General features: G+C 37.8%; 1 pseudogene; it reads left to right on the forward strand.

Moving 5' to 3' along the window:
- Window positions 1-8,968: 8,968 nt before the first annotated feature.
- LOC108583547 lies at window positions 8,969-20,359 on the forward strand (annotated as a pseudogene).
- The last annotated feature ends 5,901 nt before the right edge of the window (window positions 20,360-26,260 follow it).

A 26,260-nucleotide genomic window follows, 5' to 3' on the forward strand; every position in this document is an offset into this window, starting at 1 on the left:
AATGTTTTTATAAGCAGTATTGGTATTCTATCAAAAATAAAAAAGCACCAAAAAGTCCTGGATAATAGAAAACCAAGAGAAGCAGCACAGTATAAACAGTCACACAGATGATTCAGATAATGGAGTTTGCAGATATATATTTCAAAATGATTGTGCTTAATATAGGAGTTCTCTATTCCAGATATTTCTTATGAGACCTGTGATTTACAAATATTTTCTCCCATTCTATGGATTGACTTTTTACTCTGTGGATAGTGTCCTTTGATACCCAAAGTTTTTAATTTTGATGAGTTCTAATTTATTTTTTATTTTACTGTTTTTCATGTCACTTTTGAGAAATCATTGCCAAATCCAGTGTAGTAAAGCTTTTGCCCTATGTTCTCTCCTAAGAGTTTTATAGTTTTGGCTCTTATGTATAGGCTTTTTATTAAATTTTAGCTAATTTTTGCATATTGTGTTACGTAACGGTCCAAGTTCACCCTTTTGCATATGGATATCCTGTTTTCCCAGCACCCCCCCCCCCCCCCCTTTTTTTTTTTTTTGAAATGGAGTCTCACTCTGTCGCCCAGGCTGGAGTATAGTGGCGCAATCTTGGCTTACTGCAACCTCCGCCTCCCGGGTTCAAGTGATTCTTCTGCCTCAGCCTCCTGAATAGCTGGGATTACAGGCACGTGCCACCATGCCCAGCTAATTTTTTTGTATTTTTAGTAGAGATGGGGTTTCACCATATTGGTCAGGCTGGTCTCGAACTCCTTTCCTTGTGATCTACCTGCCTCGACCTCCCAAAGTCCCAGCACCATTTTTTGAAAAGACAGTTTTTTCCTCATTGGTCTTTCCCCAGTGATCTTGGCATCATTGAAGAAAATAATTTGATTATGTATGTTAGGGTTTATTTCTGCACTGTCTGTTCTGTTATGTTGGTCTGTATGTCATCTTTATGTTTGTACCATGCTGTTTTGACTGCTGTGGCTTTGTAGTAAGTTTTGAAATCAGGAAGTATGAATACTCCAACTTTGTTCTTCTTTTTCAAGATTGTTTTGGCTATTCAGAATCTTTCAGATTCAATATGGTTTTGAGGATGGATTTTTCTGTTTTTGCAGAATGTTACTGAGATTTTGATATTCATTGAATCTGTACATTACTTTGGGTAGTAGTGACATCTTAACAATATCAAGTTTTCAAACCCATTAACCTGTGATATCTTTCAGCAATGTTTTGTTGTTTTATAAGCCTTTCACATCCTTGGTTAAGTTTGTTCCTAAATATTTTGTTCTTTGGGATGCTATTGTGAATGGCATTGTTTTCTTAATTTCCTTTTAGGACTGTTCATTATTAGTGTTTGGAAATGCATCTGCTGCTTGAGTATTCATTTTGCATCCTACTACTCTGCAGAGTTCGTTTATTCTGACAATTTTTGTGTGTGGCATATTTAAGAATTTTCTGTGTAAACAATTACAACATCTGCAAGCAGAGATAATTTTGCCTCTTTATTTGGAATATGTATGTCTCTCTTTTTTTTTTTTTTCATTTTCTTGACTAATTGCCCTTGCTAGAACTTCCACTACTGTGTTGGGTATAGTGGCAAAGTGGACATCCTTGCCTTGTTCCTGGTCTTATAAAAAAAAGCTCTCTGTCTTTCACCATTGAGTATGATATTAGATGTGGGTTGTTCATATATGGCTTTTGTTATGTTAAAGTAGTTTTTTTCTATCTCTATTGTGTTGTTTTTGTTATGAAAGGATGTTGAATTTTGTCAAATGCTTTTCTGCATCGGTTGAGATGATCATCTATTTTTTTCTCTTTCCTCCATTCTGTTAACTTGGTATCTGTTTACATGTATCTGTACATATATAATATCTGTTACATGTTGACATATGTTTACATGTATCTATACATGTAAAATATAAAATGGAAAAGCCAACTGAAGAAAACTGATTTTCATATGTTGAACCATCCTTGCATTCCAGAAATAAATACCAGTTAGTTAAGGGTAGGGTATTAAGTCTTCAAATATTATTGTAGAATTGTCCTTTCAATTCTGTCCATTTTTGCTTCATATATTCTGATGGTCAGTTATAAGGTACAATGTTTATAATTATTATATCTTCTTGCTGTATTGAGTCTTTTATTAATATATATAATGCCATTTTTAATCTCCTGTAATTTTTTTTTTTTTTTTTTTAATTAGAGACAGGGTTTCACTGTGTTGCCCAGGCTGGTTTTGAACTCCTAAGCACAAGTGATACGTCTGCCTTGGCCTTCCAAAGTGCTGGGATTATAGTCATGAGCCACCATACTCACCCTTTTGTAATATCTTTTGATGTAAAGTATTTTGTCGGATATTAGTATAACCACCCCGTTCCCTTTTTGTTATTATTTATATGAAATATCTTTTTCCATCCTTTCACTTTCAACCTATTTATGTCTTTGGATCTAAAATGAGTCTCTTATAGACAGCACATATTTGAATCATGTTTTAAAATCCATTCTGCTTATCTCTGTGTTTTGACTGAAAAATTGAATTCAATTACATTAAAAGTAATTACTGCTAAGGAGAGACTTCTTTCTTTTGCTGTTTGCTTTCTATATGCCTTAGAGCATTTTTTACCCCTCATTTTCTACATTGCTGTCATCTTCAGTGTTTAATTAATTTTTTATAGTATGGTGTTTTAATTCCCTTCTCATTTCCTTTTGTGTTTATTCCATAGCTGTGTTCTTTGTGGCTACTGTAGGAATTACATTTAACATCCTAAAGTTACAACATTCAAATTTAAACTTACACAAACTTAACTTCAATAGCATGCAAATACACAATACCATACAAAATCACTGCTTGTATATAGCTCCTTATCATTTCAGTTATTGATATCACAAAATTACATCTTTATACAAAGACTAATAATTTTTGTATGTCCAGAAACATAGACTAATAATTTTTATGCATTAGACTCTTGAGTCATGTACAAACAGAAAGTAGAGTTATAAACTAAAGTCAAAATAATGCTAGTTTTTATAATTGCCTACGTATTTACTTTTGTGGATATCTTTATTTCTTCATATGGCTTTGTGTTACTTTCTAGTATCTTTTGTTTCAACTTGAAGCACTCCCTTTACCATTTCTTTAAGGGCAGGTCTGTTGGTAACAAACTCCCTCAGCTTTTGTTTATCTGTGTATGTCTTAATTTCTCCCTCACTTTTGAAAGACAGTTCTCTGGATAAAAGTTTTTGGTTAACAGTTTTGTTTTGTTTTGTTTTGTTTTAGCACTTTGCGTATAATGGCCTACTGCATTCTGGACTTCGAAGTTTCTGATGAGAAATATGCTGATACTTTTGTTGAAGAAATCTTATATGTGATGAGTTCCTTCTCTTTCTGCTTTGAAGACACTTTGGCTTTGGCTTTTGATGGTTTGATTTTAGTGTGTTTTGGTGGGACCTCTTTGATTTTATCCTAGTTGGAATTAGTTGAGTTTGGTGGATATTTATAATCATGCATTTCATCAAATTTGAGGAGTTCTTACGTTATCTTCAAATAATCTCTCTGCCTCCTGTTTCAAATAATTTCTCTTCTTCTTTTGGGGCTCTCACTTTAATTAGAGACAGGATTTCACTGTGTTGGTCAGCTTGATTGCCTTAGGCTGTGTTCACTTTTCTTTTCTTCTTTCCTTCCTCAGACTTGATAATTTCAATTGTCTTCATGTTTTCGGGTTCTTTCTATCATCTGCTCAAACCTGCTTTGAATATTTCTAGTAAACTTTTTTATTTCAATTATTGTACTTTTCAGGTCAAGAATTTTTTAGTTTCTTATGTTTTCTGTCTGTGTTGGTGTTTCTACTTCATTCATACTATGTTTTCTTGACTTTTTCTAAATTTATCTTTAAGACTTTGAGCATCTGTAAGATAGTTGTTGGAAGGTTTTGTCTGGTAAATCTGCCATCTTGTCTTTGTCAAGTACATTTTCTGTTTATTTAATATTTTTTTCGAATAGGCCATACTTTCCTATGACTTTGTATGCTTTGTGAATTTTTTGTTGATAAATCACTGTACAGAAATTGAACTTTTACTTTGGAAGTCATATCCTTCTCTTCCCCAGGGTTTGCTTTAAAAATTTTTATTTTAGGGGCCGGGCGCGGTGGCTGAAGCCTGTAATCCCAGCACTTTGGGAGGCCGAGGCAGGCGGATCACGAGGTCAAGAGATCGAGACCATCCTGGCTAACACGGTGAAACCCCGTCTCTACTAAAAAAAAAAATAACAAAAAAAAATTAGCCGGGCGTGGCGGCGGGCGCCTGTAGTCCCAGCTACTCGGGAAGCTGAGGCAGGAAAATGGCATGAACCCGGAAGGCGGAGCTTGCAGTGAGCTGAGATCGTGCCACTGCACTCCAGCCTGGGTGACAGAGCAAGACTCCATCTCAAAAAAAAAAAAAAAAATTATTTTAGGCTGTCTCCGTGCTGGGAATCAGCCGGAGGGTTCAACTTAAGATTTTAAAAACTCAGTTTTTTTCTGAGCCGATGCCTTTCCCTGGGCCTGTGCCTTTCCCTGGGCCTATGCCATGACTTTGTAAATCCTCTGTATATGTGGCTGCATTTGAATCCCCTAGTTCTTAAATACTAAACTCCCAAAAAGAGAAAAAGATAAAACTTTAGGGGCACAAAATATGCTAGTCCTTTAAATCCCCTGGAAATTGATTTAGCTGGAGTGGGAAGGGCTTGAAGCAATGGCTGCCTGTCTCTGTGTCTGTCCCTCTATCATCAGCAATCAGTGATTACCAGCATGGCTCCTCAATATTTGAAGCACAGGGCACTTATTGCCCAACCTGGCAATTGTGTGCAAGCTGCTCCAGGAACACATTTGCATGGCTGCTTGCCATGGGGCTGGGGGATGCGGAATGTGTAGCTGCCACCTTGCTAAGAGCTACGTGAAAATAATCACTGTTTACTGTCCAAGACTTCCTCTAGAAGTTGCAAGCCTTCAAAGTAGTTCCCAGAGTTTCAAAATAGTTATCTTAGATTCTACCAGTGAAATTTTTGTCCAGGTAGTAAGACGGATTCTTGGTGTTTCTTACTCCAGTAATTTCCCAGAATCCTTTGCCCCACAAGTATGTTACACCTCAAATAATCACCATTTCTTTTAGGCCAGGCCGGCCGTGCTTCTACTAATTTGTCTCTCTCAGAAACTGTCTAGGTTTTCATGTTTGATTCCAATTCACTCTATATGCCAAAACCCACACCCACAATTCTTTTTTAGTCATGGTGTTCTCTTTAGACTTATATTACAGGTACCTGGCGGTACATCACATATCTGTGGGACTATGCTTTTTATATTTCTAGAAGTCACCCTTTTTTCTCAAGTAGAGATGACCTGTGAGGCACCACCATCTTTCAGAAGTCTTAGCACAGGGTCTGACAGCCATATCCTTGATGTGGTCTTTACCTAGTTCCCTAGGTTTGGTCTTCTTTCTAAAGCTGTTTCTTAATGACCATAGCTTTTACTTGGGAGCAAACAGTTTTACTTTATAATTCTAAAATGTCTGGACAATTCATCGTCCCTTTAATTCTAATTGGAAATGGACCACTTTTTTTTTAATGTCATTTCTTTCTTGTAGTAACTTACCAAATACGGCACAAAACAGACAGCTCATGTGTTCATTTTCCCTCATAGTCTACTACCTGAACTCCACAAGTTTATTATATAATTTTTCTCTCAGATTATCCCATGCAACATTTTTACCAAATGTTTTGCCACTATGAGTCATCATTTCTCCTGTAACCATTTTCCTTGCCATTTTCCAGCTTGCTGTTTTAGTTTCATACTTCTTGCTTTCTGATTCCAAATCTATCACATTATTTTAGGTTTTTTGCTATGGGAGCATCCTATGTCTAGGTTACCATCTTCTCTATCTATTAGCTTTTGCTATAGTAATGCTTCTAATTTAGTGACAAAAATAATTTATTTTTTCTCATGCATCCTGGGATGAACAGATCTAAGTTTAGCTTGGCTTCAAACCGGAGTTTGGGTCCAGGTCTGCTGTTCTGGCTTAGACTGTCAAGTCAGGACATAATCTCATGGTGATAATGGAAGCATGGGCAAGTTCAGTTGAATAAGTGCAAATCAAGGCTCTGATTGCAGCACAGTTACTAACATCTTAAGGCAGAATGAGTAATATGACTGAACCCAAAGTCAAAGGGCAGGGAGGTACCCTGCCTCTAGTTTAAGGAGCAGCAGTCATGTGGCAAAGGATATGGATACAGGAAGGGATGAAGAACTGGAACCAATAATACAATGTACCAGTCATTCAAATCTTAACCAAAAATATATGGGAAAGCTATATTAATATCATATAAGGATGTCATTTAAAAACATATCAGAGAAAAATAGTGATACTTCTTGAGAAAATATTTAATTCACCTGGAAACTAAAATAATTCTGAAGATGTATGCACCTCATAACATAGCCTCAGAATGTAAACTTACAAGACAAGAAGGAGAAATGCAAATTCATATTTACAGTAGAAGATTTTAACACACCATTCCCAATAACTGTTAGGACAGATAAATTTATAGAGGGAAAATTTGAACAACACAATTAACAAATGTGACATTTATTTTGTATGCAAAAACTTCAGAATACATATTACAACTACATAATACCCATTATTTTTAAGTGCACACAACACTTAAAAATTGGACCATTGTCTCAGGCAGTTCAGGCTGTTATGAGAAAGTATCATAGACTGGGTTGCTTATAAAGAACAGAATGTGTTTCTCATGTTTCAGAGTTTGGAAGTCCAAGGTCAGGGTGCCACCATGGTTGGGTTCAGGTGAAGGCCTTCTTTTTGCCTGTAGATTGCTGTCTTATTATATCCTAAGGTGGCAGGAGGAGAGGTAGAGAACTCTCTGGGATCTCTTCAAAAAGGGCAGTAATCTCATCCATGAGGGCTCCTCCCTTATGATTTTAAATACCTCCCAAAGGTTCCACCTTTTAATACCATCACATTGGTGATTGGGAGTTCACCATATGAATATGTGGGGGGTAGGGGCGCACACATATTCAGTCTATAACAACTATATTTTAGCCATAGAGTACCAACAAATTTCAGAGAAAATTGAAATCAGATGGAGTATAGTCTCAGATCACTATGGAATTAAACTAGAAAAGAACAACATAGAGATAATTAGAAAACCTCTGTATATTTGGAAATTTCAAAATACGCTATTAAATATCCCATGCCTCAGGAATAATCACAACAGAAAAATAGGAAATATTTTAAAATAAATTATAATCAAAATACTTTATATCAAAATTTGTGGGGGGCATAGCTAAGGGATGCTTAGATGCATATATTAGATGCATATATTAGATGCTTTAGATGCATATATTGGAAAAGACGAAGAGCAAAAATCTCAGTGATCTAAGCATGCAGCTGAAGAAAGTAGAAAAAAGAACAAATGAGAACCAAAAAGAACTAGAAGAAAGAAAATAATGTAAAAATAGCAATTAATGAAATAATAAACAAACATTCAGTATAGCACATCAGCAAAGCCAAAAGTTGGTTCTAGAGGAAGGATAAGAAAGGCATAACTAACCAAATTCAGGTATTAAAAAGAAGGTCTGGGTGCACTTTGGAATTATCTAGAGTGTTTTGTTGTTTTTTTAAAAATACTGATGCCCAGGCCCCTCATTTGGTCAATTAAATCATAATTTCTAATTGTATTTCTGTATTAGTATATTTATAAATGCCCCCATTGATTCTAATATGAAGCACAGGTGAGAACCATTGATATAGCAAATAACATTTTGATGTCATTCCAACCTTTTTGCTTATACAGTTCTTGTATAATAAGTTGTTACAGTTTTGAAACCTTTTGCGTTTACCAGCACATCAATATCTTGCCATAGCAGTAAATATACTTCTGCCACTACATTTTAATAGTTGTATGACGTTTTAATAGTTGTGTAACATTCCATTATATGGTTATATTATCATTTATGTAACTATTATTGAGCACTTAAATTTTCAATGGTAAAAACAGTGCTAAGAGAATATCTCTGTAAAAGTGTTTTTCCAAACCTGGGCAACATGACAAAACCCCAACTTCACAAGAAATAAAAAAATTAACCAGGTATAGTGGTGCATGCCTATAGTCTCAGCTACTCAGGAGGCTGAGGTGGGAGAATCATCAGAACCCGGGGAGGTTGAGGCTGCAGTGAACTGAGACCATACCACTCCACTCCACTCTGGGTTACTGAACCAAACCGTATCACCCCCCACCAAAAAAAAATTACTTTTCAGCTGGCATAGTGGCTCATACTTGTAATGCCAGCTACTCAGGAGGCTGAGGCAGGAGGATCACTTGAGCCCAGGAGTTTAGGTTGCTGTGAGCTATGATTGTGCTACTGTATTCCAACCTGGGTGACAGAGACCCCTTATGAAAATAATACCAATAAAGTATTTTTCACACATCTACAAATAGCACTCATTAAAAAATTATTTATTAAAATATTTTCTTGTGAGTATGATGAAATAATATGTGTGACAGTTGGTAAGTGAATTTTTATCTTACATGCTCACCTAGGAATTAGCTAGGTTAGTAGGGCTGAGAGAGATGTATTAATACGTGTTTTGCCAACCATTTCCCTAACACAATGCCTTATGTACAGAAGGCATACAAAAAGGCAGGGCACAGTGGCTCATGCCTGTAATCTCAACACTTTGGGAGGCTGAGGTGAGTGGATCATCTGAGGTTAGAAGTTCGAGACCAGCCTGGCCAACATGGTGAAACCCCGTCTCCACTAAAAATACAAAAATTAGCCAGGTGATAGTGGCACGTGCCTGTAATCCCTGCTACTTGGGAGGCTGAGGCAGGAGAACCGCTTGAACCCAGGCTGCGGAGGTTGTGGTGAGCCAAGATCGCGCCACTGCACTCTAGTCTGGGGGACAGAGTGAGACCCTGTCTCAAAAAAAAAAAAAAAAAAAATGCAAAAATGTTTGTTGAATAAGTGAATATATTTAATTCCTCAGAACTAATCGCAATTGGTAGAATATGTGGACTCGTTACATTCAAAAGAAAGATCATGTAATTTTGGGAGCAAACCCAGTATCAGAAACCAATCTGTAAATTAAAATCTTTTACTTTGAAATTAATATATAAGAATGAGAATGATTATTGAAATCTGTGCTCAGCTAGCCATGAACCAAGAATTCAACTCTTATCTGTCTAGAAGGGGGGGTGGGAAAAAACTCTCCTATGGTTAGCTGCTGCCCCTCTGAGATACTTTGGTTTTCTGCTGCACTGAAGCCAGAATGATTTTATGTTGCAGTAAAAAATGACATTCTTACAATATTAATATATGATTATGGAAAATATTAGATAATTTAGCTAAGCAAAAATAATACAAATAACTCTCATAAATCTATCATTTTCAAATAATAGTTTTTCTTTGGGGGAGCAGTACTTTTTTTATCAACCTAAAAGAAGTACTTCACACCTCCCACATTTTTACAATCTCTGTCATTCATTTTTGTTCACTGTGTATAACCTTTGAAATTTGGGTGCTTGATATGCATGGAAGATGCAACACAACATACATCTTTTAACTTATTATACCATTGGCTGTCATTCCCCAGCATTCATTCATTCATAATTCAGTCATAGATGTTCGTTAAACTCCTACTTTTTGCATTCATTCTGCTACCTTTTGAGAATACAGTGGTAATCAAAAACAGACATGGTCCCTGCCCTCATGGAGCTCTCAGTGGATTTGAAGAGTCTGTCATGAATTTAAAAATGACACAATAAATGTAAACCTGCCACTGTAATAAGTGCTATGAGAGAAAGGAACATGAGTTTGTAACAGGAAAATTTGATCTAGTCAGAAAAGGCTTTCCTAATGAAGTGATAAGTGAGGTTATATTTGAAGGAAAAGTAAAGCAGGGAGGGAGGAGCCTTCCAGGGGAAGGTGTAAAGTCCTAGGACAAGAAAGACTGGGAATGACAGAGAGAGGAAGCCAGCATGGCTAGTGTAGAGACAAGGAACTGGAGAGGAAAGTAGGGGCCAAATCATGGAAAAGCCCTGAAGTAGGAGCATACCTAGTATGCCCAAGCAGCAGTAAGAATTTCACCATGGCTGGAGGGGCATGAGCAAGGAGAAAAGAGTAAAAAGTGAAGTTGGAGAAGGAACAGTGTGCCACGTAGTTTTGCAGTACTATCCAATAGCACTTTCTGTGATGATGGAAATGCTGTATCTGCACTGTTCACTATGATAGCCATTACTCTCTTGAAATTGAGCACTCAAAACATGGCTAGTGCCATTGAGGAACTGCATATTTAATGTTAGTTAATTTTAATTTAATAGCCTCTAGCTGTAGAGTACAGTATGCTAATGAACACTTGAAGGGTAGATAGTATAGCTGAGAAACTGAATTTTTAAAATTTGACTTCATTTTATTTAAATGTATGAACAGCCACATGTGGCTAGTGGCTGCCATATTGGATAGAACAGTTACAGCCTTGTGACCTTGGGCTTTTACTCTGAATTAAATTTGAATTACCTAAGGCCTGTAGCTAAATTGGTATTTTGTTTTACTTTTAAGCAAAATAATAAAGTTTCCTTTTTTGATAGGGTAAAGGAGAGGTGAAGATATGTAAGAACCTAAAGAAATACATAATTTCCTTGACTCATATTTTTAATTGATATCTTAAGATGCACTCCAAAAGGTGAAATGTAGGTGGTGACAGCATATCTAACTTTTTCTTTCCTGCCTGAACTTAATATCGCCTGCTCATTAAAGGATGAGACAGGTCCCCCCAGTTAACATTCTCATAGAACATTTCACTTTTTTTAATCTTTTGTCATTTGTTAACCTATGTATGTATTTGTATAACTATTCTATATCTTCTGTGCAACGCTCAACCATAAGATTATTATATTATTTAGGGCAGGGACTGTGCCTGTCTTATCCACATAGAATCCACAGTATATGAAATCCTAGTAGTCCAATAATGAATATTGAATAAGTGAATAAAGTAATCAGCAATCTCATCTCTATTGTACTCATCCATCTGCTTATTTATCCATATTGACTGTTACCCCCTCACCACTGGCCGTATAGAGTTAAGGGACTCTCCCTAACCTATTCATTCTGGTTACCTAAAACTACTGATAAGCGTAAGTCTCTCTATTATCTGTAATCCATGAAGCAGAGACCGTCTCCCATCCAATAAAAAGATTTAAATATCTTTTTAAAAAATATTTCAATACCCCCTTAAAGTGAGACCCAAAAGAACTGATAAAAAGATAGCCTGGTGACCTCTGTAGCTCAGAACTGAATTACTCTACAGTGACAACCCCCTCTTTGTCCCTCATAACCTCTCAGCTTTTATATAAGTCATAAGATTCTACCTTATTTTAAATGAATAGCCCATTTTGACAGAGTAATGATGGTATGTGACAAATGGCACTTGTCTCATGGCATTTCCCTTAGCTAGCTTTACTCAGTTCAGTTATTGTTAGGTGACTTCAAGATACACCTTTATGCTGGTTTTGTCTTTGAGACTGATTTTCTCCAAGAACCCTCAGTTCTGGTTCCACGCACACGATAGAAAGGCCCTCAGTTAATTTGGCTCACAGTAGGACTGCTTTCTTCACTGTATTAGAGAGTTGGAGGATTATCGGAAAATCCTAGTACAATTTCGGAAGTAGAAACTTACCACAGAGACGTTTCCCCACATGAAATGTTTAGTGACAGTTGGAGTGGAAATAGGGGTCCATTGACCCTGGGTGTTAGTCCTATCATACCCAGTTCACTGTGTCATCTTTAATAATGTACAGTTTGTGCTTCAGCCTAGAATCTGCAGAGACTCTCTCCTGTTCCTTACCCCTTTCATTGATACCAGAAGTAGTAAAAAGATTCACCTTTGTGAAGCTTACTAAAATTCTTCCACATCTTCAGGTAATTCACAGGGATGAGGAAAATAAAAAGAAAAAATTAATAAAATTAATAAAATTCTTCTACAAAACTGAAATACTGTGCAGAGATTGTTGAGAAGGTATGTGCGGGATTGCTGGGTTTTCAAGCTAGATAAAACAGTAGTACCTATTCAAGTCATCACCACAGGGGGCCTCCTAAAAATAGACTGACTCTGCTATGTAATAGCTTAGGACATTTTTATTGATATCATCTCTTGTCCTGCCCATAGAAAAGCCTTGAGCCTGGAAGGAGGAATTTGAGTGTATTTTCCTAAGAAACTGGTGCCACAGTAAACTGTATGTCTGTTTGTTCTTGAAGCCAACCTAGTAATTACCTTGGAATTCTAGGGCTCTATATTTTTCTAAATGTTTTTTCCTTCTACTTCATCATTCCTGTTGAAAGAAACAAAACAGCATAAAGAAAAGCTACAGCTTACTCTGAATACACACCAAGTTTGGTAGGGGAGTAGTTGTCTTAGGTGGCGCTCTCACCACAGCACTAAGAGCTACACTGATGTAGTAAGGAAAACGTGGCCCTTTTGAATCTTAATGTGCTGTTCATTTCTATTCCCATTGCTACTCCTAGGATTTCTTATCTCTTGCCCTAGCAAATCATAACACATAGACATACATACACACACACCCATCCCTGTCCAGTGCACCCAGTGGGGGGGGAGGGGGCAGAGAAGACAAAGTCATTTATATAATGTGTCTCCCTGCTGAGCCCCTAATGGCCGAAGCTTTTGTTCTGCATTCAGTGGCTGCATGTGATGGGCAGGAAGCTGCAGTCTCGCTTTGTTCCATGGCCTTATTCAGCAATTTAGATCCATCATAAAAATCAAATATGCATGTTGCAATCGCCTTATGTACAACAGCTTCAATTTTCACCTTTTTAAAATTTGAACTCCACAGGGGAAGAGAGAGAATGAAGGGAGAAAGGGAAGATAGGGGTAAGAAAAAAAAATCGCTTTGTGTTTTTGCTTAGTGGACTGTGAAAATAGGCAGTCATGAAAAAAAATTTTTTTTTAATTTCATAGATGCATCCCATTCAAAACAAGACATGCTACCAAATTAGGCCTTGTGGAAATGCCCTCAAACCATCCTAGTTAACTCAGGCTCCAAAACTTGGATGTGAAATGATGGGTAAAGAGAAAAATAGAACGTTATAAAAGGGTAGAAAGAGGAAGACTATTTAGGGCTTGAAGAATCATCCTGTTCAGAGAGGTACCTCCATACCACTTATAATTATGCCAAAAAGGATGTTTTTTGTTCAGCTGATTGTCATGAGTTTCTTTTGTAAAAGAAATGATTTGGGGAAAAGGTTCATAGAGGGAGTGAGAGAGAGATTACACTTAAAGATATATTTCCTCTCTGAATAAAAATGAATACATTGACAGAGATGTTTTTGTTCACTTATTGATTTGCACACTATATTTAAAATTTTCCCAGAACTTCAAAGGATATGTTCCCTGGAGTTCAAATAAATTTGCATCAGCAGCTTTGGTATTGATTATGCAGAAAAATACAGAAACCTTTTACCTACTCCATTATTAGACTTGAGCAATGACTTTACAGAAGGGTGCATGCCCTAATACAAAGGCCAGTATTTATTCGATTTATTAAAAAAAGAAAGATCTGAAGAAGTGTGCCTCTTTATGCCTGGTTTCACTTAGTAATATAGATTTTGAAGGCTCATGCTAAAATTGAAGCCAACCAGTTTGAAGATACTTTGCCTGTTCTTAGAAATGGAGCTCTTACAGGGTAAACCCGTGGAGATTGCTGTTGTCATTATACAGACACTGAACATAATATAGGATGGGTGCACACTGAAATAGTGATCTTGAGGCTCACTCAAGGTTGAAAAAAACTTTGATTATCTGGAGTGGAGCTTCTTCTGGAAGATATACCAAGTGAGTCTGGGATCAAAAGCAATTTCACAAGTTTGATCGAGTCATAATATGGAAATCCACCAGATTCTGCTATGACTAATTAGAGATGTGTGAAGAAGGTTTCCCTTCCCCAACATTATTGATTTTTCTTTCAAACTCCCCAGTTTCACGGTGAAAATCTGTGGCATTTAAAAGTGTTCAATTTAGTACAGTTCACTGATGCATGTAATCTTTGCTAACTGCATCTCATTTTCTCTGAACTGGATTTTTCAGGCCCTCTTATGTCTGGGTATATTTTTTATTTACTCTGTATTTTAATTGAAATCAAAGATGTACCCAGAACATACAAATACTGAGAGGATACATTTAATATTTGGATTTTTTTTTTTTTTAGTTGCAAATTTTCCCTTTTCTCTGCTGGAAATATGGGCAATTACAAAAAAGTATAATTTTAAAAAGTGGATTCCACACAACTTAAGCCTACATGAGTGAAGAGATTTGTATATGTCTTGAGTGATTCTATCCTGGAAAAAGCAATAAAGATGGAGAAAAGCACCAGGAAATTTACAACATTGGATAAAATCTGTGATTGTATACCATCATAACTGAGGCAAAAGCTATGGCCCTATGCCACCTCAAGCCATCTCATCCCATCTTACCGTTTAAGAGTACTCCATATTTTTAGGATATTATAGACAGATAACATACTGTAACTTCTCATTAAAGTTAGGGCCACATGCTGGCATTTTATGTTCTCAACTTCCTTCATATGAGGAAAGATGCTATACAGGTGTATTAAATTATAAACATTTCATATTGGAGAGTGAAACCTTTATCTTTGAATTCAAGGTAATTTAATATATAAAGGTATATTTTTAATTGAATATCTTCCTCTTCCCTATCATATGGCAACTTTATCCTCAGTTCTTTCTTCCCAAGAAATAAGTTATAGAAGACCTAAAGGAAAAATTGTTTCAGGAGACTTTGTTTGCGTTTCAGGTCATTTCAACTACTATTCTTACCTCTGCTTTAAACAAAAAAGACATGCTAAACCAATGATAGGTCTCACTGAAGTATTTTTCCTCTGCAATCACACAGATGTTGAGAGTGAAGCCTCCGAATTAGACAGTCTCAGTTCAAGTTCTGACTCCATCCTTGACTAGCTCTGTGACCTTGGGCAAGTTAAGCTTGAGTGTCTTAATTCGTAAAATGAATATATGAGGATAATAACACTTAATGTATAGGATCATGTGAGTTAAATGAGATTAAGTAGAGTATTGTCATAGGTTGCTTTCCTAGAGAAGCAGACCTGAGATTAACATTCAGTGTATTTATTAGGGGGTGCTGTCAATACCTGTGGTAGGTAAGCTGCAGTACATTCCAAGAAAGACCTCAGCCAACACTGAGGCAGGTTTTTTTCAGCCTTCTAGGAGCTGACAGCAACTAAGGGGTATTGTCTTTTACCAATCTTTTTAGCTGTGGAAATAAATCCTTTATTCTTGAAGGGGGAGTTGGGTGGCACATTACAATGTCTATTAGAAGAGTTTAGTAAGCACTCAATGAATATTAGCTATATAATAGTGTCAATGTATATTTACCTGTGAGACCATTCTTAGTATCCCAAACAATTGCTTTCATTATATATTTTAATAGTGCTTTGGTAAGAGCATGGCTCTGGGACTGGATTTGAGGCCCAATTTCCTAATTAGCAGCTGAATAACACTAAGTACATTAGTGTCTCTGTGTCTCAGTTTCCTCATTTGTGAAATGGAAATAATAATAGTACCTATTCTCATAGGATTGTTATCAGGATTAAATATGTTAATAGTTACACTTTCAACAGTGCCTGGCATGTAACACAAGCTCTGTAACTGCTTGTGCTTATCATCATCATTATTAGTTTTCTTCTCTCAATCAAGTTAAGCATGTACAGTGAGTCCTCACTTAACATTGAGAGGTTGTTGAAAACTAACTTTAAGTGATACAACAAATTAAAAAAAAATGATTTTTTAATCGTCAGCATTATAATGACACATTGTTATTCAAAGACCCGATGTATCTTGTTTTACTTAAAGTCAGTTTTCAAGAACCTGTTGATGATATTGAAGATTTACTGTAGTCAAAAATACTTTGGAATCAGACAATGCTGGGTTTAAATCGCAGCTCTGTCACTTCCTAGCCGTTTTGATCATGAGCATGTTACTCAATCTGTGATCCTGAGTATTCTCATCTGTCAAAAAGAAATAATATGTCTAACCTTATAGAAAGCACCAAATATATGAAGGTATTATGAACTTATGTTTCAGTTTACTTTCTCAAATGTAGTAATAACCCCATCCTTGGGATATCCTGAAGATTATGTGAGTTCACTCATGAAAAGCACTTAGAATGGTACCTGACAAAAAGTATGTGTTCAGTGAGTGTTAGCTAGTAGGATGGTGATGACGACAACTGTATAAAGGACTCTGCACAGTGCCTTGCATATCATAAGCACTCAAATATTATTTTTGAAGCTCTCCATGAATGTTTTCTTTATTTCTTCCTTTTAGCCTTTCTTTTACATTCCAGCTGGCCTGCTGGACCTTTATTCTTGTGTATTCCTTTCTTCTTCCCTCACTTGCTTGTAAGGATTTTGAATGTTATATATGGGTCAATAATAAACCATATCCTCTGACATCCTTAAAAAACAAAAGACAAAACCTTCTACTTTGTTTTTATTCTGGAAACAGTAAGGCTGATGAGTGATTAAACATTATCTTCAAGTACACAAAGGTTCTTACTACAGAAAGGTGGCTGCCAGTTCTCCATCTTCAGGACAAAAGAAGAGAAATAGACTTCAGTGGAGCATACAAACACAGAATGGAAGACAAAAGAGAATGATAGACTCTCTAACTCTGAGAGGCTAAAAACAAAGAATATTCTTAACGTATTTAGAATTGCTATGTGCATGTGTTTCTGACCAAAGGAAAGAGAAAATTCTAATGAAATCCCTTTTAGTACCATACTTCTGATTGTGTTATCCCCAAATATTTTAACTATAAATATTACCTGGTAGTGTGTACCTTGCTTGTCCTATGTTATTTTGTCATATTATCATTCCTGGTTTCATAATAGCTGGTGCCTGTTATAAACCAATCAGAAAAAGATCTTGGTTTGGGATAGACATTTACTGTTCATAAAGGCTAAAAACTGTTTCTCCTTGCAATAATATATAATAATAAAAAAATAAGCATAGCCAAAATTTTCATTTGCATTCCAGAGGAAATAGTCTGAATAAATTCACCCTATTCATACACAGTGTTTTGTGTTTTTTTTTTTTTAATATTGTTTTAAGCACTGCTAAGTGTTAACGTTTTACATTAAGTCATTACTTTGACAGGGATTTGATAATATAATTATGGCCTTTATAATCATGTAGAAAATCATGTTAATTAAATAAACAAAAACTGAAAGAAAATGAACATTTTGATTGGGTTTATTTCATCAGAAGAATCAGACATCTCAAAATAGAAGCAGACATCTGTGGAAATGAAGAAAAATCTACAGTTCTTAAAAACCTAGACTCTCTGCTGAGGATATTATCATATAGAGATCTAGGAAATAGTTCAGCTTTAAACATACCCCTTAATAGATACATTAAAGCTGAATTTCCATCTTCCCCTCTTTTTGTTTGATTTTCTTTTAAAGCTGTATTTTTAATGGCAGGTGAAGCTATCGTTTTTGTTTATACTTTGAACAAATATGGCATCTTTTACCCGGGAATATCAAATTCCCATAAATTTCATAGACAGTAGTTACTATATGTGAAATATACAAAACATGAGGCTTCCTGCAAATTCCTGGCAGGGTGTGGAGCAGGGATGGTGGGTATATGCATTATATCCCATTGTTTTTAGGAATTTTTCTTTGGGTTCCTAGTGATGATTATTCCCACTGAAGGGAGATCTGTGCCCAGCTGGCATGTTTTTATACCACAGCAGAATTCCCAATGATACTTTATCATTTAGACCTCTTTCCTTAAAAATATGAGGGAGCTAGAGTGATTTTTTTTTTTTATTAAACACTTCAGGAGTTTTATTTTTGTCTTTTCATATTTTTATGTTTGGCATGTAGTAGGTACTCAATAAATAATAGTTGAAGCCATAAAAATCTTTGGTTATTTTCAAAGTGATTCTCTTGGAATGCTATGTATTTATTATATCAGTGTCAAAAACTGTTCTGGAATTGCCCTCAGAGCTTGTGTTAGAGTCTTTTGAATATACTTATCTTTGCAGGTCAATTAATATTTATTTAGTGTCTATAATATATGTATTTCAATTTTTGTTGTAGAGATGGGGGGTCTCACTATGTTGCCCAGGGTGGTCTTGAACTTCTGGCCTCAAGCAATCCTCCTGCCTTAGCCTCCCAAAGTGTTGGATTACAGGGATCAGCCACTACACTTGGCCTGTATTGTTTAAATATCATGATTTCAACCATTAGCTTATTTACTGCAGTTGTAGCTATTGCGCAGCACTCTCCCTTGTGTGAGGAACAGTTACTAAGTCTGAAAGTGGACAGTGAGAAATAAGATAGAATAAAAATAAAATAATATAATATAAAAATAAGAAATGGTTCTCTTCCAAGAATTATAACTTAGAAATGTACATTCAAATTAACATACTAGAAAATACAGGTCATCAGCAAAGCCTGAGTCCTGTCCTCTCACTCTTCTCTGTGGACAGCATGAGCTTCACCACTCACTCCACCTTCTCCACCAACTACCAGTCCCTGGGCTCTGTCCAGGTGCCCAGCTACGGTGCCTGGCCAGTCAGCAGCACGGCCAGCGTCTATGCAGGCACCGGGGGCTCTAGTTCCCGGATCTCTGTGTCCCACTCCACCAGCTTCCAGGGCGGCATGGGGTCTGGGGACCTGGCCATGGGGATGGCCGGGGATCTGGCAGGAATGGGAGGCATCCAGAACGAGAAGGAGACCATGCAAAACCTGAACGACCACCTGGCCTCCTACCTGAACAGAGTGAGGAACCTGGAGATGGAGAACTGGAAGCTAGAGAGCAAAATCTGGGAGCACCTGGAGAAGAAAGGACCCCATTTCAGAGACTGGAGCCATTACTTCCGCACCATCAAGGACCTGAGGGCTCAGATCTTCACAAATACTGTGGACAACGCCTACATTGTTCTGCAGATTGACAGTGCCTGTCTTGCTGCTGATGACTTTAAAGTCAAGTATGAGACGGAGCTGGCCATGTACTAGTCTGTGGAGAACGACATCCATGGGCTTCGCAAGGTCATTGATGACACCAGTGTCACTCGGCTGCAGCTGGAGATAGAGATATTGGCTCTCAAAGAAGAGCTGCTCTTCTTGAAGAAGAACCACGAAGAGGAAGTAAAAGGCCTACAAGCCCAGATTGCCAGCTCTGGGTTGACTGTGGAGGTAGATCCCGAAATCTCAGGACCTCGTCAAGATCTTGGCAGACATCTGGGCCCAATATGACAAGGTGGCTCGGAAGAACCAAGAACAGCTGGACAAGTATTGGTCTCAGCAGATTGAAGAGAGCACCACAGTGGTCATCACGCAGCCCGTCAAGGTTGGAGCTGCTGAGATGACACTCATGGAGCTGAGATGTACAGTCTAGTCCTTGGAGATTGACCTGGACTCCATGAGAAATCTGAAGGCCAGCTTGGAGAATAGCCTGAGGGAGGTGGAGGCCCACTACGCCCTGCAGATGGAGCAGCTCAATGGGATCCTGCTTTACCTGGAGTCAGAGCTGGCACAGACCCGGGCAGAGGGGTAGCGCCAGGCCTAGGAGTATGAGGCCCTCCGGAACATCAAGGTTAACCTGGAGGCTGAGATCGCTACCTACCGCCGCCTGCTGGAAGAGGGCGAGGACTTCAATCTTGGTGATGCCCTGGACGGCAGCAACTCCATGCAAACCATCCAAAAGACCACCACCTGCCCGATAGTAGATGGCGAAGTGGTGTCTGAGACCGATGACACCAAAGTTCTGAAACATTAAGCCAGCAGAAGCAGGGTGCCCTTAGGGGAGCAGGAGGCCAGTAAAAAGTTCAGAGGTCCAAAAAAAGGAGAAAATACAATGTTATAGTAGATAACTGTATACAGTGGAATCAGCGTCTCTGGGTGAGCATCATGGAAGAGGTGGCATTTCAGATCTTGATGGGTATATATAGGAAAATACGGGAGAAGAGTATAGCAGGAAACGAGAAAATTGTAAGCAAAGACCCCAAAGCAGAAAAACATTTGGTTCAGTCAGGGAATGGTGAGACAGAAAAAGAGGGAGATAGAACTTTGGAGCTAGAGTCCCAGGGTACTAACCCCAATGCTGAAACATACCATGTCCTTTGACAAGTGACTTGAACTGTGTCTTGGTTTTCTCCTCTGTAAAATGGGGATAAGATTTGTACCTATATCACAGGGTTGTTATGAGGAATAATACACAATAATACATCTAAAACAATGCCTGGCACATAACAAGCACCATGTAAGTGTTAGAAAATGAGAGAGTGGAGTATTTTCTCTACTGAAAGCCACTGAAGATTTTTGAGCAAGGTGGTGAAAATATAGGTGCTATACTTTGCGAGTATGATCCTGGCACTACTGTGTACAGTTGATCATGAGAGAGATGCTAGTTAAGAGAGCTCCTGGGAAGGGGAAATGCCAGCTTGCACTGGAACAATAGCTATGGGAATGAAAAGGAGGGGCTGGATGCAAGAAACATTAGAGGGTCCCCATGACTTGTACATACTTTATTTTATTTTAAGTTCTGGGATACATGTGCAGGATGTACAGGTTTGTTACATAGGTAAACATGTGCCATGGTGGTTTGCTGTACCTATCAACTTATCACCTAGGTAATAAGCCTAACACGCATTAGCTATTTATCCTGATGCACTCCCTCTCCTAAACTTCCCCCACCCCTGCCAGCAGGCCCCAGTGTGTGTTGTTCCCCTCCCTGTTTCCATGTGTTCTCATTATTCAGCTCACACTTACAAGTGAGAACATGCGGTATTTGGTTTCCTGTTCCTACGTTAGTTTGCTGAGGATAACTGCTTCCAGCCCTGTCCATATCCCTGCAAAGGACATGATCTCATTTCTTTTTATGGCTGCATAGTATTCCATGGTGTATATGTACCATATTTTCTTTATCTAGTCTATCATTTCTGGGCATTTGGGTTGATTCCATGTCTTTGCTATTATTAATAGTGCTGCAGTGAACATACACATGCATATATCTTTATAATAGAATGATTTCTATTCCTTTGGGTATATATCCAGTAGTGGGATTCCTGTGTCAAATGGTTTTCTGATTCTAGGTCTTTGAGGAAAGGAATTGCCACACTGTCTTCCACCATGGTTGAACTAATTTACATTCCCACCAACAGTGTAAAAGCATTCTCTCTCTCCACAGCCTTGCTAGCATTTGTTGTTTCTTGACTTTTTAATAATTGCCATTCTGATTGGCGTGAGATGATATCTCATTATGGTTTTGATTTGTATTTCTCTAATGATCAGTGATGTTGAGTGTTTTTTCATGTTTCTTGGCCACATAAATGTCTTCTTTTGAGAAGTGTTTATTCATGTCCTTTGCCCACTTTTTGATGGGTTGTGTTTTTCTTGTAAATTTAAGTTCCTTGTAGATTTTGAATGTTAGGCCTTTGTCAGACGGATAGATTGCAAAAAATTTTCTCCCACTCTGTAGGTTGCCTGTTCACTCTGATGATAATTTCTTTTGCTGTGCAGAAGTTCTTTAGTTTAATTAGATACCATTTATCAATTTTTGCTTTTGTTGCAATTGCTTTTGGGGACAGCATCATGAACTCTTTGCCAGTGCCTATGTCCTGAATGGTATTGCCTAGATTTTCTTCTGGGGTTTTTATAGCTTTGGGTTTTATGTTTAAGACTTTAATCCATCTTGATTTAATTTTTATAAGGTGTAAGGAAGGGGTCCAATTTCAGTTTTCTGCATGTGGCTAGCCAGTTTTCCCAGCACCGTTTATTAAATAGGGAATCCTTTCCCCATTGCTTCTTTTTGTCAGGTTTGTCAAAGATTAGAGGGTTGTAGACGTGTAGTGTTATTTCTGAGGCCTCTGTTCTGTTCCATTGCTCTATATATCTGTTTTGGTACCAGTACCATGCTGTTTTGGTTACTGTAGCCTTGTAGTATAGTTTGAAGTCAGGTAGCATGATGCCTCTGGGTTTGTTCTTTTTGCTTAGGATTGTCTTGGCTATATGGGCACTTTTTTGGTTCCATATGAATTTTAAAGGAGATTTTTTTTTTTCTAATTCTGTGAAGAATGCATGTCAATGGTAGTTTGATGGGAATAGCATTGACTCTCTAAATTACTTTGGGCAGTATGGCCATTTTCATGATATTGATTCTTCCTATCCATGAGTATGGAATGTTTTTCCATTTGTTTGTGTACTCTCTGATTTCCTTGAGCAGTGGTTTGTCATTCTCTTTGAAGAGGTCCTTCACTTTCCTTGTTAGTTGTATTCCTAGGTATTGTCTTCTCTTTGTAGCAGTTGTGAATGGGAGTTCATTCATGATTTGGCTCTCTGCTTGTCTGTTGTTGGTGTATAAGAATACTTGTGATTTTTGCACATTGATTTTGTATCCAGAGACTTTGCCTGAAGTTGCTTGTCAGCTTAAGAAGCTTTTGGGCTGAGACAATGCGGTTTTCTAGATACAGGATCATGTCATCTGCAAACAGTTTGACTTCCTCTCTTCCTATTTGAATACCCTTTATTTCTTTCTCTTGCCTGATTGCCCTAGCTGGAACTTCCAGTACTATGTTGAATAGGAGTGGTGAGAAGCCATCCTTGTCTTGTGCCGGTTTTCAAGGGGAATGCTTCCAGCTTTTGCCCATTCAGTATAATATTGGCTGTGGGTTTGTCATTAAATAATAATACCATATTATTTTGAGGTATATTCCATGAATACCTAGTTTATTGACAGTTTTTAACATGAAAGGTTGCTGAATTTTATCAAAGGCCTTTCCATGTCTTTTGAGATAATCATGTGGTTTTTGTCTTTAGTTCTGTTTTTGTGATAAATTATATTTATTGATTTGCATATGTGGAACCAGCCTTGCATCCTGGCAATGAAAAGGAGGATTCCCTCCTTTTCAATTGTCTGTAATAGTTTCAGAAAAAATGGTACCAGCTCCTCTTTGTACTTCTGGTAGAATTCAACTGTAAATCTGTCTGGTCCTGAGCTTTTTTCAGCTGATAGGCTATTTATTACTGCCTCAATTTCAGAACTTGTTAGCGGTCTATTCAGTTATTCAGCCTCTTCCTGGTTCAGTCTTGGGAGGGTGTATGTGTCCAAGAATTTATCCATTTATTCTAGATTTTCCAGTTTATTTGCATAGAGGTATTTATAATAATCTCTGATCATTATTTGTATTTCTGTGGGATCAGCAGTGATATTCCCTTTATCATTTTTTATTGTGTCTATTTGATTCTTCTCTCTTTTCTTCTTTATTAGTCTACCTAGTAGTCCATCTATTTTATTAGTCTATCTATTTTTTTAAAAAAAAGAAAAAAAAAAACAGCTCCTGGATTTGTTGGGGTTTTTGTGAAGGGTTTTTGTGTCTCTATCTCCTTCACTTCTGCTTTGATCTTGGTTAATTCTTGTCTTCTGCTAGCTTTGGGGCTTGTTTGATTTTGGTTCTCTAGTTCTTTTAGTTGTAATTGTAGAGTGTCAGTTTAAGATCTTTCTAGCTTTTTGATGTGGGCATGTAGTGCTATAAATTTTTCTCTTAACACTGCTTTAGCTGCGTCCCAGAGATTCTGGTACATTGTCTCTGTGTTCTCATTGGTTTCAAAGAACCTCTTGATTTCTACCTTAATTTCATTATTTACCCAGGTGTCATTCAGGAACAGGGTGTTCAATTTCTATGTTGTTGTGTGGTTTTGAGTGAGTTGCTAAATCTTGAGTTCTAACTTGATTGCCCTATGGTCTGAGAGAATGTTATGAGTTCAGTTCTTTTGCATTTGCTGAGGAGTGTTTTACTTCCAATCATGTGATTGACTTTAGAGTAAGTGCCATGTGGCAGCAAGAATGTATATTCTGTTGTTTTTAGGTGGTGAGTTCCGTAAATATCTATCAGGTCCACTAGATCCAGAGCTGAGTTCAAGTCCTGAATATCTTTGTTAATTTTCTGTCTTGATCATCTATCTAATATTGATAGCAGGATGTTAAAGTCTTCTACTATTATTGTGTGGGAGTCTAAGTTTCTTTGTAACTCTCTAAGAACTTGTTTTTATGAATCTGGGTGCTCCCGTATTGGGTGCATATATATTTAGGGTAGTTAGGTCTTCTTGTTGAATTGAACCCTTTACCATTATGTAATGCCCTTCCTTGTCTTTTTAAAAAATCTTTGTCTTTTAAAAAAATCTTTGTTGGTTTAAAGTGTGTTTGGTCAGAAACTAGGATTGCAACCCCTGCTTTTGTCTGCTTTCAATTTGCTCAGTAAATTTTCCTTGAGCCTATGCATGCCTTTGCATGTGAGATGGGTCTCTTGAATACAGCACACCAATGGGTCTTGACTCTTTATCCAGCTTGCCATTCTGTGTCTTTTAATTGGAGCATTTAACCCATTTACATTTAAGGTTAATATTGTTATAGGTGAATTTGATCCTGTCATTATGATGCTTAATGGTTATTTTGCAGACTTGTTAATGTAGTTGCTTCATAGTGTCATTAGTCTTTGTACTTCAGTGTGTTTTTGTAGTGTCTGGTAATGGTTTTTCCTTTCCATATTTAGTGCTTCCTTCAGGAGCTCTTGCAAGGCAGGCCTGCTGGTGACAAATTCCCTCAACATTTGCTTGTCTGAAAAGGATTTTATTTCTCCTTCACTTATGAAGCTTCATAAGCTTCACTTATGAAGTTTGGCTGGACATGAAATTCTGGGTTGGAAATTGTTTTCTTTAAGAATGTTGAATATTGGCCCCCACTCTCTTCTAGCTTATCGCATTTCTGCTGAGAGGTCCACTGTTAGTCTCACGGGCTTCCCTGGCCTTTCTCCCTGGCTGCCCTTAACATTTTTTCCTTCATTTTGACCTTGGAGAATCTGATGATTAAGTGTCTTGGGGTTGATCTTCTCATGGAGTATCTTACTGGGGTTTTCTGGATTTCCTGAATTTGAATGTTGTTCTGTCTTGCTAGCTTGGGGAAGTTTTCCTGGATGATATCCTGAAGTATGTTTTCCAACTTGGTTCCATTCTCTCCATCTCTTTCAGGGATTGGGGAGAACCTGAATCAGTCATAGGTTCAGTCTTTGTATATAATCCCATGGTTATTGGAGGTTTTGTTCATTCCTTCTCATTCTTTTCACTCTAATCTTGTCTGCCTGTTTTATTTCAGCAAGAAAGTCTTCAAGCTCTGAAATTCTTTCCTCTGCTTGGTCTGTTCAGCTATTGATGCTTGTGGTTGCATTGTGAAGTTCTCGTGTTTTTCAGCTCCATCGGGTCATTTATGTTCTTCTCCAAACTGGTTATTCTTGTTAACAACTCCTGCAATGTTTTATTATAATTCTTAGCTTCTTTGCATTGGGTTAGAATATGCTCCTTTGGCTCGGCAACGTACGTTATTACCCACCTTTTGAAGCCTACTTCTGTCAGTTCCTCCATCTCAGCCTCAGCCCAGTTCTATGCCCTTACTGGAGAGGTATTGTGATTATTTGGAGGAGAATAGGCACTCTGGCTTTTTGAGTTTTCAGTGTTTTTCTGTGGATTCTTTCTCATCTTCATGAATTTATCTAACATCAATCTTTGAGGTTACTGAACTTTGGGTGGGATTTTCATGGGGACATTTTTGTTGATGCTGTTGTTGTTGTTGCTTTCTGTTTGTTTTTCTTTCAACAGTTGGGTCCCTCTTCCATAGGGCTGCTGCCATTTGCTCACGGTCCATTCCAGACCCTTGTCACCTGGGTCTCTCCTGTACCTGAAGGTGTCACCAGTGGAGGCTGCAGAACAGCAAAGATGGCTGCCTGCTCCTTCTTCTGGGAACCCCATCCCAGAGGGGCACCAACCTAATGCCAGGAGGAATGCTCCTGTATAAAGTGTCTGGTGACCTGTGTTTGGGGTTCTAAGGGACCTGCTTAATGAAGCACTCTGGCTGCCCCTTGCTGGAGGGGCTGTACTGCACTGGGGGGAATCCCACTTGTCTGGACTGCTTGGATTTCTGAGAGCCAGCAGGGGGAAAGACTAAGTCCACTGATCCGTGGAGATCACGGCCACCCTTCCCTCCAGGTGCTCCATCCCAGGGAGATCAGAGTCTGTCCCTAACCCCCTGGCTGGAGTTGCTGAAATTCCCACAGGGAGACCATGCCTGGTGAGGAGGGATGGGTCAGGGTCCAGCCTAAAGAGGCAGTCTGGCCATGGTCTT

The sequence above is a fragment of the Papio anubis genome, chromosome 18 (assembly GCF_008728515.1).
Source record: "Papio anubis isolate 15944 chromosome 18, Panubis1.0, whole genome shotgun sequence".
Taxonomy (NCBI): domain Eukaryota; kingdom Metazoa; phylum Chordata; class Mammalia; order Primates; family Cercopithecidae; genus Papio; species Papio anubis.